Raw genomic sequence first — 16,127 nt, forward strand, 5'->3', positions numbered from 1 at the left:
CTCTGGAGTGTATATCCTGTTATCAGGTCCCTCTCACTCCTGCTCAAGCTCCCACTCAGGGGTGTATATCTCATGTGCATTTCCTGTTATCAATGTCCCAGCCACTCCTGCTCATGCTTCCACTCCACTCTGGAGTGTACACTCTGTTATCAGTGTCCCACATATGCTCCCACTCAGGGGTCTATATCTCGTGCATTTCCTGTTATCATGCCCCAGCCACTCCTGCTCATGCTTCCACTCCACTCTGGAGTGTACACTCTGTTATCAGTGTCCCACATATGCTCCCACTCAGGGGTCTATATCTCGTGCATTTCCTGTTATCAGTGCCCCAGCCACTTCTGCTCATGCTTTCACACCACTCTGGAGTGTATGTCCTGTTAGCAGTGTTGCACTCACTCCTGCTCATGCTCCCACTCCACTCATGTGTGTATATCCTGTTAGCAGTGTCCCACTCACTCCTGCTCATGCTCCCACTCAGGGGTGTATATCTCATGTTCATTTGTTGTTATCATGCCCCAGCCACTCCTGTTCATGCTTTCACACCACTCTGGAGTGTATGTCCTGTTAGCAGTGTTGCACTCACTCCTGCTCATGCTCCCACTCCACTCATGTGTGTATATCCTGTTAGCAGTGTCCCACTCACTCCTGCTCATGCTCCCACTCAGGGGTGTATATCTCATGTTCATTTGTTGTTATCATGCCACAGCCACTCCTGTCATGCTTCCACTCCACTCATGTGTGTACATCCTGTTAGCAGTGTTGCACTCACTCCTGTTCCAGCTCCCACTCAGGGGTGTATCTCTTATGTGCATGTCCTCTTATCAGTGCCCCAGCCACTCCTGCTCATGCTTCCACTCCACTTGGAGTGTATATACTGTTATCAGTGTCCCTCTCATTCCTGCTCAAACTCCCACTCAGGGGTGTATATCTCATGTGCATTTCCTGTTATCAGTGCCCCAGCCACTCCTGCTCATGCTTCCACTCCACTCTGGAGTGTAAAGCCTGTTATCAGTGTCCCACTCACGCCTGTTCACGTTCCAACTCAGGGGTGTAGATCTCATGTACATTTGTTGTTCTCAGTGCCCCAGCCACTCCTGTCATGCTTCCACTCCACTCATGTGTGTATATCCTGTTAGCAGTGTTGCACTCACTCCTTCTCACGCTCCCACTCAGGGGTGAGAAGTCATGTGCATGTCCTGTTATCAGTGCTCCAGCTACTCCTGCTCATGCTTCCACTCCACTCTGGAGTGCATATCCTGTTATCAGTGCCCCCGCCACTCCTGCTCATGCTTCCACTCCACTCTGGAGTGTATATGCTGTTCTCAGGTCCCACTCACTCCTGCTCATGCTCCCACTCAGGGGTGTAGATCTCATGTGCCTTTCCTGTTATCAGTGCCCCAGCCACTCCTGCTCATGCTTCCACACCACTCTGGAGTGTATATGCTGTTCTCAGGTCCCACTCACTCCTGCTCATGCTCCCACTCAGGGGTGTAGATCTCATGTGCCTTTCCTGTTATCAGTGCCCCCGCCACTCCTGCTCATGCTAACACTCCATTCTGAAGAGTATATCCTGTTATTAGTGTCCCACTCACTCCTGCTCAAACCCCCACTCAGGGGTGTATATCTCATGTACATGTGTTGTTATCATTGCCCCAGCCACTCCTGTCATGCTTCCACTCCACTCATGTGTGTATATCCTGTTAGCAGTGTTGCACTCACTCCTTCTCACGCTCCCACTCAGGGGTGTATATCTCATGTGCATTTCCTGTTATCAATGTCCCAGCCACTCCTGTCATGCTTCCACTCCACTCATGTGTGTATATCCTAGGGGTGTATCTCTCATGTGCATGTCTTGTTATCAGTGCCCCAGCCACTCCTGCTCATGCTTCCACTCCACTCTGGAGTGTATATCCTGTTATCAGTGTCCCACTCACTCCTGCTCATGCTCCCACTCAGGGGTGTAGATCTCATGTACATTTGTTGTTATCAGTGCCCCAGCCACTCCTGCTCATGCTTCCACTCCACTCATGTGTGTATATCCTGTTAGCAGTGTTGCACTCACTCCTGCTCATGCTCCCACTCCAGTAATGTGTGTATATCCTGTTAGCACTGTTGCACTCACTCCTTCTCACGCTCCCACTCAGGGGTCTATATCTCATGTGCATTTCCTGTTATCAGTGCCCCAGCCACTCCTGCTCATGCTCCCGCTCAGGGATGTATATCTCATGTTCATTTGTTGTTATCATGCCCCAGCCACTCCTGTCATGCTTCCACTCCACTCATGTGTGTATATCCTGTTAGCAGTGTTGCACTCACTCTTGTTCAAGCTCTCACTCAGGGGTGTATCTCTCATGTGCATGTCCTCTTATCAGTGCCCCAGCCACTCCTGCTCATGCTTCCACTCCCCTTGGAGTGTATATACTGTTATCAGTGTCCCTCTCACTCCTGCTCAAACTCCCACTCAGGGGTGTATATCTCATGTGCATTTCCTGTTATCAGTGCCCCAGCCACTCCTGCTCATGTTTCCACTCCACTCTGGAGTGTAAAGCCTGTTATCAGTGTCCCACTCACGCCTGTTCACGTTCCAACTCAGGGGTGTAGATCTCATGTGCATTTGTTGTTCTCAGTGCCCCAGCCACTCCTGTCATGCTTCCACCCCACTCATGTGTGTATATCCTGTTAGCAGTTTTGCACTCACTCCTTCTCACGCTCCCACTCAGGGGTGTATATCTCATGTGCATGTCCTGTTATCAGTGCTCCAGCCACTCCTGCTCATGCTTCCACTCCACTCTGGAGTGCATATCCTGTTATCAGTGCCCCCGCCACTCCTGCTCATGCTTCCACTCCACTCATGTGTGTATATCCTGTTAGCAGTGTTGCACTCACTCCTTCTCACGCTCCCACTCAGGGGTGTATATCTCATGTGCATTTCCTGTTATCAATGTCCCAGCCACTTCTGTCATGCTTCCACTCCACTCATGTGTGTATATCCTCTTAGCAGTGTTGCACTCACTCCTGTTCAAGCTCCCACTCAGGGGTGTATCTCTCATGTGCATGTCTTGTTATCAGTGCCCCAGCCACTCCTGCCCATGCTTCCACTCCACTCTGGAGTGTATATCCTGTTATCAGTGCCCCAGCCACTCCTGCTCATGCTTCCACTCCACTCTGGAGTGTATATCCTGTTATCAGTGTCCCACTCACTCCTGCTCATGCTCCCACTCAGGGGTGTAGATCTCATGAACATTTGTTGTTATCAGTGCCCCAGCCACTCCTGCTCATGCTTCCACTCCACTCATGTGTGTATATTCTGTTAGCAGTGTTGCACACACTCCTTCTCACGCTCCCACTCAGGGGGTGTATATTTCATGTGCATTTCCTGTTATCAGTGCCCCATCCACTCCTGTTCATGCTTCCACAGCACTCTGGAGTGTATATCCTGTTATCAGGTCCCAATCACTCCTGCTCATGCTCACACTCAGGGGTGTAGATCTCATGTACATTTGTTGTTATCAGTGCCCCAGCCACTCCTGTCATGCTTCCACTCCACTCATGTGTGTATATCCTGTTAGCAGTGTTGCACTCACTCCTTCTCACGCTCCCACTCAGGAGGGTGTATATTTCATGTGCATTTCCTGTTATCAGTGCCCCATCCACTCCTGTTCATGCTGCCACACCACTCTGGAGTGTATATCCTGTTATCAGGTCCCTCTCACTCCTGCTCAAGCTCCCACTCAGGGGGTGTATATCTCATGTGCATGTCCTGTTATCAGTGCTCCAGCCACTCCTGCTCATGCTTCCACTCCACTCTGGAGTGCATATCCTGTTATAGGTGCCCCCGCCACTCCTGCTCCTGCTTCCACTCCACTCTGGAGTGTATATCCTGTTATCAGTGTCCCTCTCACTCCTGCTCAAACTCCCACTCAGGGGTGTATATCTCATGTGCATTTCCTGTTATCAGTGCCCCAGCCACACCTGCTCATGCTAACACTCCATTCTGAAGAGTATATCCTGTTATTAGTATCCCACTCACTCCTGCTCAAACCCCCACTCAGGGGTGTATATCTCTTGTACATGTGTTGTTATCATTGCCCCAACCACTCCTGTCATGCTTCCACTCCACTCATGTGTGTATATCCTGTTAGCAGTGTTCCACTCACTCCTTCTCACGCTCCCACTCAGGGGTGTATATCTCATGTGCATTTCCTGTTATCAATGTCCCAGCCACTCCTGTAATGCTTCCACTCCACTCATGTGTGTATATCCTAGGGGTGTATCTCTCATGTGCATGTCTTGTTATCAGTGCCCCAGCCACTCCTGCTCATGCTTCCACTCCACTCTGGAGTGTATATCCTGTTATCAGTGTCCCACTCACTCCTGCTCATGCTCCCACTCAGGGGTGTAGATCTCATGTACATTTGTTGTTATCAGTGCCCCAGCCACTCCTGCTCATGCTTCCACTCCACTCATGTGTGTATATCCTGTTAGCAGTGTTGCACTCACTCCTGCTCATGCTCCCACTCCAGTCATGTGTGTATATCCTGTTAGCAGTGTTGCACTCACTCCTTCTCACGCTCCCACTCAGGGGTCTATATCTCATGTGCATTTCCTGTTATCAGTGCCCCAGCCACTCCTGCTCATGCTTCCACTCCACTCTGGAGTGTATATCCTGTTATCAGTGTCCCTCTCACTCCTGCTCAAACTCCCACTCAGGGGTGTATATCTCATGTGCATTTCCTGTTATCAGTGCCCCAGCCACTCCTGCTCATGCTTCCACACCACTCTGGAGTGTATATGCTGTTCTCAGGTCCCACTCACTCCGGCTCATATTCCCACTCAGAGGTGTATATCTCATGTGCCTTTCCTGTTATCAGTGCCCCCGCCACTCCTGCTCATGCTTCCACTCCATTCTGAAGAGTATATCCTGTTATTAGTGTCCCACTCACTCCCGCTCAAACCCCCACTCAGGGGTGTATATCTCATGTACATGTGTTGTTATCATTGCCCCATCCACTCCTGTCATGCTTCTACTCCACTCATGTGTGCATATCCTGTTAGCAGTGTTGCACTCACTCCTTCTCACGCTCCAACTCAGGGGTGTATATCTCATGTGCATTTCCTGTTATCAATGTCCCAGCCACTCCTGTCATGCTTCCACTCCACTCATGTGTGCATATCCTGTTAGCAGTGTTGCACTCACTCCTTCTCACGCTCCCACTCAGGGGTGTATCTCTCATGTGCATGTCTTGTTATCAGTGCCCCAGCCACTCCTGCTCATGCTTCCACTCCACTCTGGAGTGTATATCCTGTTATCAGTGCCCCAGCCACTCCTGCTCATGCTTCCACTCCACTCTGGAGTGTATATCCTGTTATCAGTGTCCCACTCACTCCTGCTCGTGCTCCCACTCAGGGGTGTAGATCTCATGTACATTTGTTGTTATCAGTGCCCCAGCCACTCCTGCTCATGCTTCCACTCCACTCATGTGTGTATATCCTGTTAGCAGTGTTGCACTCACTCCTGCTCATGCTCCCACTCCAGTCATGTGTGTATATCCTGTTAGCAGTGTTGCACTCACTCCTCCTCACGCTCCCACTCAGGGGTCTATATCTCATGTGCATTTCCTGTTATCAGTGCCCCAGCCACTCCTGCTCATGCTTCCACTCCACTCTGGAGTGTATATCCTGTTATCAGTTCCCACTCACTCCTGCTCATGCTCCCGCTCAGGGGTGTATATCTCATGTTCATTTGTTGTTATCATGCCCCAGCCACTCCTGTCATGCATCCACTCCACTCATGTGTGTATATCCTGTTAGCAGTGTTGCACTCACTCCTGTTCAAGCTCCCACTCAGGGGTGTATCTCTCATGTGCATGTCCTCTTATCAGTGCCCCAGCCACTCCTGCCCATGCTTCCACTCCACTTGGAGTGTATATACTGTTATCAGTGTCCCTCTCACTCCTGCTCAAACTCCCACTCAGGGGTGTATATCTCATGTGCATTTCCTGTTATCAGCGCCCCAGCCACTCCTGCTCATGCTTCCACTCCACTCTGGAGTGTAAAGCCTGTTATCAGTGTCCCACTCACGCCTGTTCACGTTCCAACTCAGGGGTGTAGATCTCATGTATATTTGTTGTTCTCAGTGCCCCAGCCACTCCTGTCATGCTTCCACTCGACTCATGTGTGTATATCCTGTTAGCAGTGTTGCACTCACTCCTTCTCATGCTCCTACTCAGGGGTGTATATCTCATGTGCATGTCCTGTTATCAGTGCTCCAGCCACTCCTGCTCATGCTTCCACTCCACTCTGGAGTGCATATCCTGTTATCAGTGCCCCTGCCACTCCTGCTCATGCTTCCACTCCACTCTGGAGTGTATATCCTGTTATCAGTGTCCCTCTCACTCCTGCTCAAACTCCCACTCAGGGGTGTATATCTCATGTGCATTTCCTGTTATCAGTGCCCCAGCCACTCCTGCTCATGCTTCCACACCACTATGGAGTGTATATGCTGTTCTCAGGTCCCACTCACTCCGGCTCATATTCCCACTCAGGGGTGTACATCTCATGTGCCTTTCCTGTTATCAGTGCCCCCGGCACTCCTGCTCATGCTTCCACTCCGTTCTGAAGAGTATATCCTGTTATTAGTGTCCCACTCACTCCTGCTCAAACCCCCACTCAGGGGTGTATATCTCATGTACATGTTTTGTTATCATTGCCCCAGCCACTCCTGTCATGCCTCCACTCCACTCATGTGTGTATATCCTCTTAGCAGTGTTGCACTCACTCCTGTTCAAGCTCCCACTCAGGGGTGTATCTCTCATGTGCATGTCTTGTTGTCAGTGCCCCAGCCACTCCTGCTCATGCTTCCACTCCACTCTGGAGTGTATATCCTGTTATCAGTGCCCCAGCCACTCCTGCTCATGCTTCCACACCACTCTGGAGTGTATATCCTGTTATCAGTGTCCCACTCACTCCTGCTCATGCTCCCACTCAGGGGTGTAGATCTCATGTACATTTGTTGTTATCAGTGCCCCAGCCACTCCTGCTCATGCTTCCACTCCACGCATGTGTGTATATCCTGTTAGCAGTGTTGCACTCACTCCTGCTCATGCTCCCACTCCAGTCATGTGTGTATATCCTGTTAGCAGTGTTGCACTCACTCCTTCTCATGCTCCCACTCAGGGGTCTATATCTCATGTGCATTTCCTGTTATCAGTGCCCCAGCCACTCCTGCTCATGCTTCCACTCCACTCTGGAGTGTAAAGCCTGTTATCAGTGTCCCACTCTCACTCCTGCTCAAACCTGCAACCTCAGCTTACAAGGAGCTCTGATTTATTTATTTATTTGGCAATTTGTATAGCGCACCTAACCCGGAGGCATCAGGCGCTGTTGACGTGCACAGGGCTTTGTTGTTTCCTAGACAGGTTCATGCTATGTAAACCCAAATGCAAACACAAGCGTGGTGGGCAGGAGACAATGTATTATCAGGCTGCCTGCTTGGAAGTTGGATGTGACCGATTGATCGCACTGCTTCTCATCGGGTACTCCCCCACAACAGAGACATATCCCGTTAATGTCTGTCTGCATGCATGCCAAAAAGGGGTGCAGCAATTGTGGAACCTACCTGTGTCCCAAACCATTTACCGCATGCAGAGAGGGATTTCTACCATCCCTGCCCCCCTAGCTCCAATGGATGGTGCATGCCATTTGCAGGCACAGCTAAACCGGCCACCACCTGTAGAAATCAAGAATTTCATAGAAAATGGGAATGCTCCCACTGTTTAGCCGCGCATTTCTGAAAGATGGGGATAGTATGGGTCGGACACAGAAAAAACATGAGAGGTTTTTTCAACGTCCACGGGTGCAAACATACAGAGGACGGTGAGGAACGAGGAACAGGTTCTGAGCTTTGCACCCTGGAGGCACTGAGGAAGGGAAGAGATGGGAGCAGAACCCAATGGACAGGCTGAGACCGGCCGATGGGGCAACAGGGCAAAAGTTCCAGCCCGTTATTCTAGTAGGGGGCCTTATTGTGGCTACAGTGGCCACTTTTGTGGCCAGACTGGGCCAGTTTCATAAGTTACTACACTCGTTTTAACCAATGTTACTAAGCACGTTTGCTTTCGAATGAGTTATTTGCAACATATTTGACCCAAAATTCTCCCTTGCGTAGTACTTAAACATTCTGTTCTGAAAAGTAACGAATTGTAATGTGTGTTGGTGGGCCATCGTTTCATTGTTGACTAGGCTGATTGCCCTGTCAATGGAGTGCAATGGGTTAACATATAATGGAGGTATACTATTACGTTGAAGACATAAACCAGTATCCCAAAGGCGTCCCCGGTGCCCGCCGATCCCATATATCGGCATGTCCATTTTCCCTGAATCGCTATCACCAGGCCTCTAACATGCAATAATCCCCTCTAGGGGCGCGTGCAAGTGTGCTCCGCCGTAGCTGTTTTGCAGAGATATTGATCCCCCCCTTCCCTTATCCTGTTCTCCTTTTTTTGAGTTCCTTATCTGCAGACTAACGTTATGCCATGACACTACATCTCAGCTTCTCCTCAGCATCTGAGCGCCCGGTTGGCACTTGACGCGGTTTATGAAGACATGTTCTGCTCCCCGGTCTCATGAGTTTATCTCAGAATGTTGGCAGAAGCAAGGCTAATGCAGGCAACACAGTGTAGTACAGTCACACATCCAAATCAATGCCACACTAGCAGCCAATCAGAGCCACCTTTGAATACATTGGGCCTCGTTACAAGTTTACCGGTCCAGAAACAAGGGTGCCTGTAAGCAAACTACGAGTTTGCCTGCCGGGGCTGCTGCACCCGACAGGTCTGACCCTGCTGGCTGCAGCGGCCACGGTAGACAGAGTCTTCACGGAAGCACCGGCAGCGTTAGCTTCTGTGTCCGCACTCCCATAGAGGCCTATGGGACTTTATGGCAATGGGGACTTTTAATTTACTGGCGCTTGACTTTCCGGCCGGCCAGGGTTGTAATCTCGCAAAATCCATTAAAATAAATTTGATTGAATCGAATTCCACTAAATCTGCCCCGGTAAATCCTCCGTATGCTGCGAAAGTGACGTGAAGAGCGAAGCAAGGCTGATGCCAGCAACTGGCAGATCAGTGCAATAAACCCCTACCAATGAGATCTGGTTAAATATCTGTGGTCTCCAAATTCAAACTGGTAATAATGGTCCTTAAATCCTTTCTTGGAATGTGGGCATCTATTTTGCGGTCCTGATTGGGGAACCAGTGATCCGCTATCTTCAATCCTAGATCTACGGAGGGGAGACAGCAAGCCAGACCCGGCACTAGACCCTGTGAGGTGATGCATTCTCATTCATGGCAGAGCTGGTGTGGAACTCTCTCCCACCTGAGCTGATTTGCATGGACCTAGTTCTTCAGCCCCTTGGCTGTCTATGCACTTGTGACGGCACCCGGGATTGGCTCGAAGCAGTACAAAGGAGAGCAGAGACTTCAATGCGCTACGCCTGAACTTGTACCACAACTCGCGTGAGTGGTGTTTCAGTCATAGGCGTATAACACACAGAAAGTGAATAGTAAACTTCCTTCGTCTTGATATTGCTACCATGTCCGGAGGGTGGTCTATACTCTTCCGGGATGTGAGTCAACAGTGTGATCCTCCATACAGCAACTGTACGTTAAGTAATAAATAAAAGTAGTGTCCAAGCAAGGTTCTATAAAAAAAAACCCATACAACATAAATAAACACCCAAATAAAGTAATCGCACAAATAATCCAGGCTAGATAATGCAAAAGTAAAATAAAAACAAGAAACAGTTCGATCACAAATGGGTACTTAAAATGGCATTCATAATGTAAGGTAAGGGGTCCTAAGAAGTCTCTAAAGTCAAAGTCGAAAGCCAGTGGGTTAGCCACGGGCATCAGAAGAAGAAGAATACACTTTTGCGCCACTGCTGGGTATTGTAGTCTGAACTAAAACCTAATGATTGCTGTGTTATCAGTCTGGTGGCAGATTAATCTCTAACAATTGGCCACACCTGGTTATGGTATGGTGACTGATAATATGAGACAATTATTAAAGCTATCCGACTTTGATATCATGCAAGTGTCAACCCTGTGAGCAGCGCCCAGTGACGTCAAGGTGATGTATGTTCATGGCTGACCTGGCTGGCCCGCCTGCACCAAGACAATAGCCATGATGCTGCTTTCCTAAAATGTATGAGGGCAGGGCCTACAGGAAATGGGGCCCTTACAGCAGGTGTTCATGGCGTAATCTTGCCTTTATAGGGGGGGTCTACCACCCCTTCTTGAATTGAATTTTGGACATTCGAAGAATACACTTTTGAACCACTGTTGGGCATTGCAGTCCATTCCAAAGTTCCCTTGACAATAGAGGTAAAGGCAGCAGGCATACAGTGCAGAGGAGAGCCCCTTCTCCAACCATCCCCGGGAACCTTGAGGATGAACTGCTGTGAACTATGACCTGCCACTAACGTATCCACCAGACGGAGAATGCAGAGCAGAAAGGACTAACCTTGCCCTAGAGCTCCTGGACTGGGACTCACAGCAACCTGAGAAGTCCAAAGAATCCACTTCAAGCTGCCTTGGAACTGCTCTGGCCATGCTCGATGTCTTGGTGCCATCACATGAGCCGCGTTGCTGCTTTTGGCACTCTTTTGCATCTTTGAACCGCTGACTGCACCGTTGACAGTTCAACGCCATCTCGCACCAGTAGCCCTCCTCGCCACCTTCACTCGAATGCTGGCTGGCAGCTGTGGAGGTGCCAAACCAGCTTCATCTTCGAGCAGGGTTTCAATCCAACAGTATCACGTCACGACCTGCCTTGACTGCCGACTAGAACCTGTTGGACCCAATCGAATTGCATTATCTTAAGTGACCACTCAGACTACACGCACCGCCATCCCGGCACAGTCTCGCCACTGGATCAACGTGGCTCACATCGTACCTAACCCAGTTCAACCACCCCAAAGGGGCAGGCAGTCTGCTTCAACATTATCGAGTCTCTGAAGACAGGAATATGGTACTAGTTCATTTTCTGGATCTATAGTGATTTGGACGTTTCCCTGTTCAGTTTATCCTTTGAACAGTAGCATTCCTGCGATTTCTGATCTGAACAGCCTTGCTCATTCACCAAGAGTGCAATGCTATACCAGCCTGCATTTATTTTGCTCTCTTTACCAGGAGGCGGGCTGATGGGTTGCTTGATTGGCTTGTTATTGTTTAATGTTAACAAAAATGTTTGTAGAACCTTGATTGGGCATTCTTTTACTTTGGAGTCTTTATGTTAGTGCTGTTTGGGTTGCTGCCACCGACCTGAGAGTATAGCTCGTCCTCTGCCCACATTATCACCATAGGGGAAGGAGGCATACCCATCTGGCTTATGCCTGTAAGAGCACTGCGATTGTGATGACTGCCAGTTTAATAGTAGTGTGGCGCTGAGTAGTAGGTGATTTAGCCGCTCCTCCTCCCTGTACTTCTTCAGAACTGTAGTAATTTCGTCACAAGGACGGCTTGATATCTTGGTGTTTAGATGCAGCAGCCTATGGTCCGAGTTGACAAGACTCAATGTCACCTGGGGCATCTTGAAGAAAGATGATCTGGTCCCAGCGTTTAAATGTGGCCACTCAACTCAAAGGGTTTCAACTGGCGGTGCACAGGCGATGGTCAGGTGCACAGGCGATGGTCAGGTGCACAGACGATGGTCAGGTGCATCCGCAATGGTCAGATGCACAGGCAATGGTCAAGTGCACACGCAATGGTCAGGTGGACAGGCCATAGTCAGGTACACAAGCCATGGTCAGGTGCACATGCAATGGTCAGGCGCATTGGCGATGGTCAGGTGGACTAGCAATAGTCAGGTGCATAGGTGATGGTCAGGTGCATAGGTGATGGTCAGGTGCATTGGCAATGGTCAGGTGGACTAGCGATGGTCAGGTGCATAGGTGATGGTCAGGTGCATAGGTGATGGTCAGGTACACAAGCCATGGTCAGGTGCACATGCAATGGTCAGGCGCATTGGCGATGGTCAGGTGGACTAGTGATGGCCAGGTGCATAGGTGATGGTCAGGTGCATAGGTGATGGTCAGGTGCATAGGCGATGGTCAGGTGCATCCGCAATGGTCAGATTCACAGGCAATGGTCAAGAGCACACGCAATGGTCAGGTGGACAGGCCATAGTCAGGTACAAAAGCCATGGTCAGGTGCACATGCAATGGTCAGGCGCATAGGTGATGGTCATGTGGACTAGCGATGGTCAGGTGCATAGGTGATGGTCAGGTGCATAGGCGATGTTCAGGTGCATTGGCGATGGTCAGGTGGACTAGCGATGGTCAGGTGCATAGGTGATGGTCAGGTGCATAGGTGATGGTCAGGTACACAAGCCATGGTCAGGTGCACATGCAATGGTCAGGCGCATTGGCGATGGTCAGGTGGACTAGCGATGGCCAGGTGCATAGGTGATGGTCAGGTGCATAGGTGATTGTCAGGTGCATAGGCGATGGTCAGGTGCATCCGCAATGGTCAGATTCACAGGCAATGGTCAAGTGCACAGGCAATGGTCAGGTGGACAGGCCATAGTCAGGTACACAAGCCATGGTCAGGTGCACATGCAATGGTCAGGTGCATTGGCGATGGTCATGTGGACTAGCGATAGTCAGGTGCATTGGTGATGGTCAGGTGCATAGGTGATGGTCAGGTGCATTGGCGATGGTCAGGTGGACTAGCGATGGTCAGGTGCATAGGTGATGGGCAAGTGCATAGGTGATGGTCAGGTGCACAGGCGATGGTCAGGTGCACAGGCGATGGTCAGGTGCACAGGCCATAGACAGGTGCACAGGCCATGGTCAGGTGCACAGGCCATGGTCAGGTGCACAGGCGATGGTCAGATGCATAGGTGATGGTCAGGTTCACAAGCGATGGTCAGGTGCACATGCCATAGACAGGTGCACAGGCGATGGTCATGTGCATTGGCGATGGTCAGGTGGACTAGCGATGGTCAGGTGCATAGGTGATGGTCAGGTGCATAGGTGATGGTCAGGTGCACAGGCGATGGTCAGGTGCACAGGCGATGGTCAGGTGCACAGGCCATAGACAGGTGCACAGGCCATGATCAGGTGCACAGGCGATGGTCAGGTGCACAGGCGATGGTCAGGTGCACAAGCGATGGTCAGGTGCACAGGCGATGATCATGTGCACATGCCATAGACAGGTGCACAGGCGATGGTCATGTGCATTGGCGATGGTCAGGTGGACTAGCGATGGTCAGGTGCATAGGTGATGGTCAGGTGCATAGGTGATGGTCAGGTGCACATGCGATGGTCAGGTGCACAAGCGATGGTCAGGTGCACATGCCATAGACAGGTGCACAGGCGATGGTCATGTGCATTGGCGATGGTCAGGTGGACTAGCGATGGTCAGGTGCATAGGTGATGGTCAGGTGCATAGGTGATGGTCAGGTGCACAGGCGATGGTCAGGTGCACAAGCGATGGTCAGGTGCACATGCCATAGACAGGTGCACAGGCGATGGTCATGTGCATTGGCGATGGTCAGGTGGACTAGCGATGGTCAGGTGCATAGGTGATGGTCAGGTGCATAGGTGATGGTCAGGTGCATAGGTGATGGTCAGGTGCACAGGCGATGGTCAGGTGCACAGGCCATAGACAGGTGCACAGGCCATGATCAGGTGCACAGGCGATGGTCAGGTGCACAGGCGATGGTCAGATGCATAAGTGATGGTCAGGTGCACAAGCGATGGTCAGGTGCACAGGCGATGGTCAGGTGCATGAAGTGTCAGCATCTCGAAGGTGGTTCAATGATGGCTCGACTATTTGCAAGGTGTTGAATAATGGTGAAATGCTGAGCAATAGTAAGCGGCCTGGGTAATGCCCTTGCAATTTAAAGGTCTGGCAGTTGAAAAACAAGTTCCCTAAAAGAATTGGGGCCCTATTCTGCTCTTTGTCGCCAATCTAACCTGGTCATTCAAGAAATATGGGAAAGACGTTTTTGAAGCCACCTGTAGGATATTTTCCCCTTGAGGTCCAGACAGGTGCTTGGGTACCAGTTCTCCAACTGCAGTCACGGGTGTTGTTCTTCCTGCAGGTCATCTTGATGTCCACCAGAGAATACTGACATAATGGTCTTTTAATCCCTTTTGGAAACCTATCTTCAGCCCTGTGCATGGGCACTTCAACTGAACTTAACAAACTTGCTCGCACTGCATCCTTCGACTCATGCCCTGCGGGGTACCTTCAGGTAAGGGCTGCAAGAGCCCTTGCTGACCCACCCATAGCTGTTTCACGCACTGGAACTTATTTTTCATCACCTTGCACCTCCTACACATCTTATCTCGAACCTGCTGTCATTGGAACGTGTGCCACTCGTGCCACACTGTGCTGCCAGGCATTGTTCATTAAGACTGCTGCAAAGTTATCTTTAGTGATCACCCTCTACTTCTGGATAAACCTAGTGCAAAGTCTGCGCACTACTGAAATGGCCCGGCTTTTTCTGGCGTGCATTTGCCTGTTTGTGCCACCATGGCCCTCCTTCCACAGGTTTTCCCATTTCTTCTGTTACCTTAGTCTTAATCCGTTTATTTGCTCCCGATTGCTTGCAAGCGCCACTGGCTCCATTGTGCTTTCATGCATTTATAGCAGGGTTGTCCATCTCCAGGCCTCGAGGGCCGGAATACTGATGAGTTTTCAGGATCACACTCATTCATTTTCATGAGTAGAAATGTGCATATTTTAGTGGTCATTGTGGAGTTGGAGGCTCTTCTTGTCAAGACTATCAGACTCTTTTACCGGATTGATCTCAGAATCTGCTATATCCTCTTCACTGCTAGAATTACTGCACAGCCCCAAAAACCCTTCCTCCTCCTCACCTGATGAGGTAGAATAGTTTAGCTTCTTTCTTCGGGATTGCTGCGCTGGAGTCTTCTTCTTTGTGAGCAGATACGGTCTGCCTCGAAAGGAAGCCACCGTGACTCTATATAGAGAAATTCACAGTGACTCCTCTCCGCGACAGCTAGATATATTTCAGGGGGAAAAGCCACGAAGGCATAAAAAACCCCACAATGTTTCGAAGAGGACTGTCGAATAGGCTGATCCGATGAGAGGTAATCTTTTTGTAACTGAAGCATAAGTCTCCGGAGGAGCTCTCCAAGACGGAAGTGATGTTGATAAACACAACTTCACAAGCAGAAAACGAAGAAGAAGGAGAGGTAGGGATCCAGGAGGAAGTGACAAGTAACAACGGATAGACTTGAAGCAAGGAATGGAAGAGGGTGGAAAAGGGGAGGAAGGTGGAACAAGGATTGCTGAATAATCACAGAATAGAGCGCACGCAACATGGGAAAGCACAGTTGCAAAGCGCTGATCCGTCGAGTAACTGATGGTTATATACCTGACGGCGGCCATGTTGGAAAAAGACTAGACCGCAGTGTAGCGTTTCAAGGAAACGTGGCGGAACAGTCTAATGGCGTCGGAGTTTCCACCTCCGCCAGACTCGCCAGCTGCCAGCAGTCGTGACAGTATGCCACCTTCGAAGACCCCTTCCTCCCGGTTTACCCGGATGAAGTCTGTGAAACTGGAGTAGAAGTCGGGGGGCATGGACTTGAGTCTCTGGTTCCCAAGTATCCTCTGAGGAGGGATAGCCTTTCCAGTGTATGAGGTATTCAAGGCGCCCTCGATGGTACTGAGAGTCACAGATTTGTGAGACTTAGTATTCATCCAAAGCTGAAGTGGGCTGGATCATTAATTTGGGCGAAATTTGCTTTGTAGTATCAGGTACAAAGGAGCGTAAGAGAGAGGTATGAAATAACGGATGGATCCGTCTGAGGGTCTTTGGCAACTTTAATTGGTAGGCAACTGGATTGATTGTGGACTCTATTTCAAATGGTCCAATGTACCTGGGAGATAGTTTGGAAGAGCGAACCCAACGAGGCAAGAACCTTGTGGACAAAATAACCTTTGTGCCTGTATCCCAGGTAGGCACTTGACTCCGATGTTTGTCTGATTGTTTCTTATACCGTATGCTGGCTTCATGTAGGCTTTGTTTAGCCGTGTCGTGAGCTTCCTTAAGCTGTTTGAGTGTAGTCTCCAAAGACGGAATGTTGGTCTCTT

At 50.1% G+C, this 16,127-nt stretch overlaps 1 long non-coding RNA gene across 1 annotated transcript in view; it reads right to left on the minus strand.

The window, feature by feature from the left end:
* LOC138581977 (uncharacterized) overlaps nucleotides 1-16,127 on the minus strand; it is a 1,316,379-nt gene that overhangs the window by 1,060,662 nt on the left and 239,590 nt on the right. The window lies entirely within an intron of this gene.

Source organism: Ambystoma mexicanum, chromosome 3q (assembly GCF_040938575.1).
Source record: "Ambystoma mexicanum isolate Mex_15411 chromosome 3q, UKY_AmexF1_1, whole genome shotgun sequence".
Classification (NCBI taxonomy): domain Eukaryota; kingdom Metazoa; phylum Chordata; class Amphibia; order Caudata; family Ambystomatidae; genus Ambystoma; species Ambystoma mexicanum.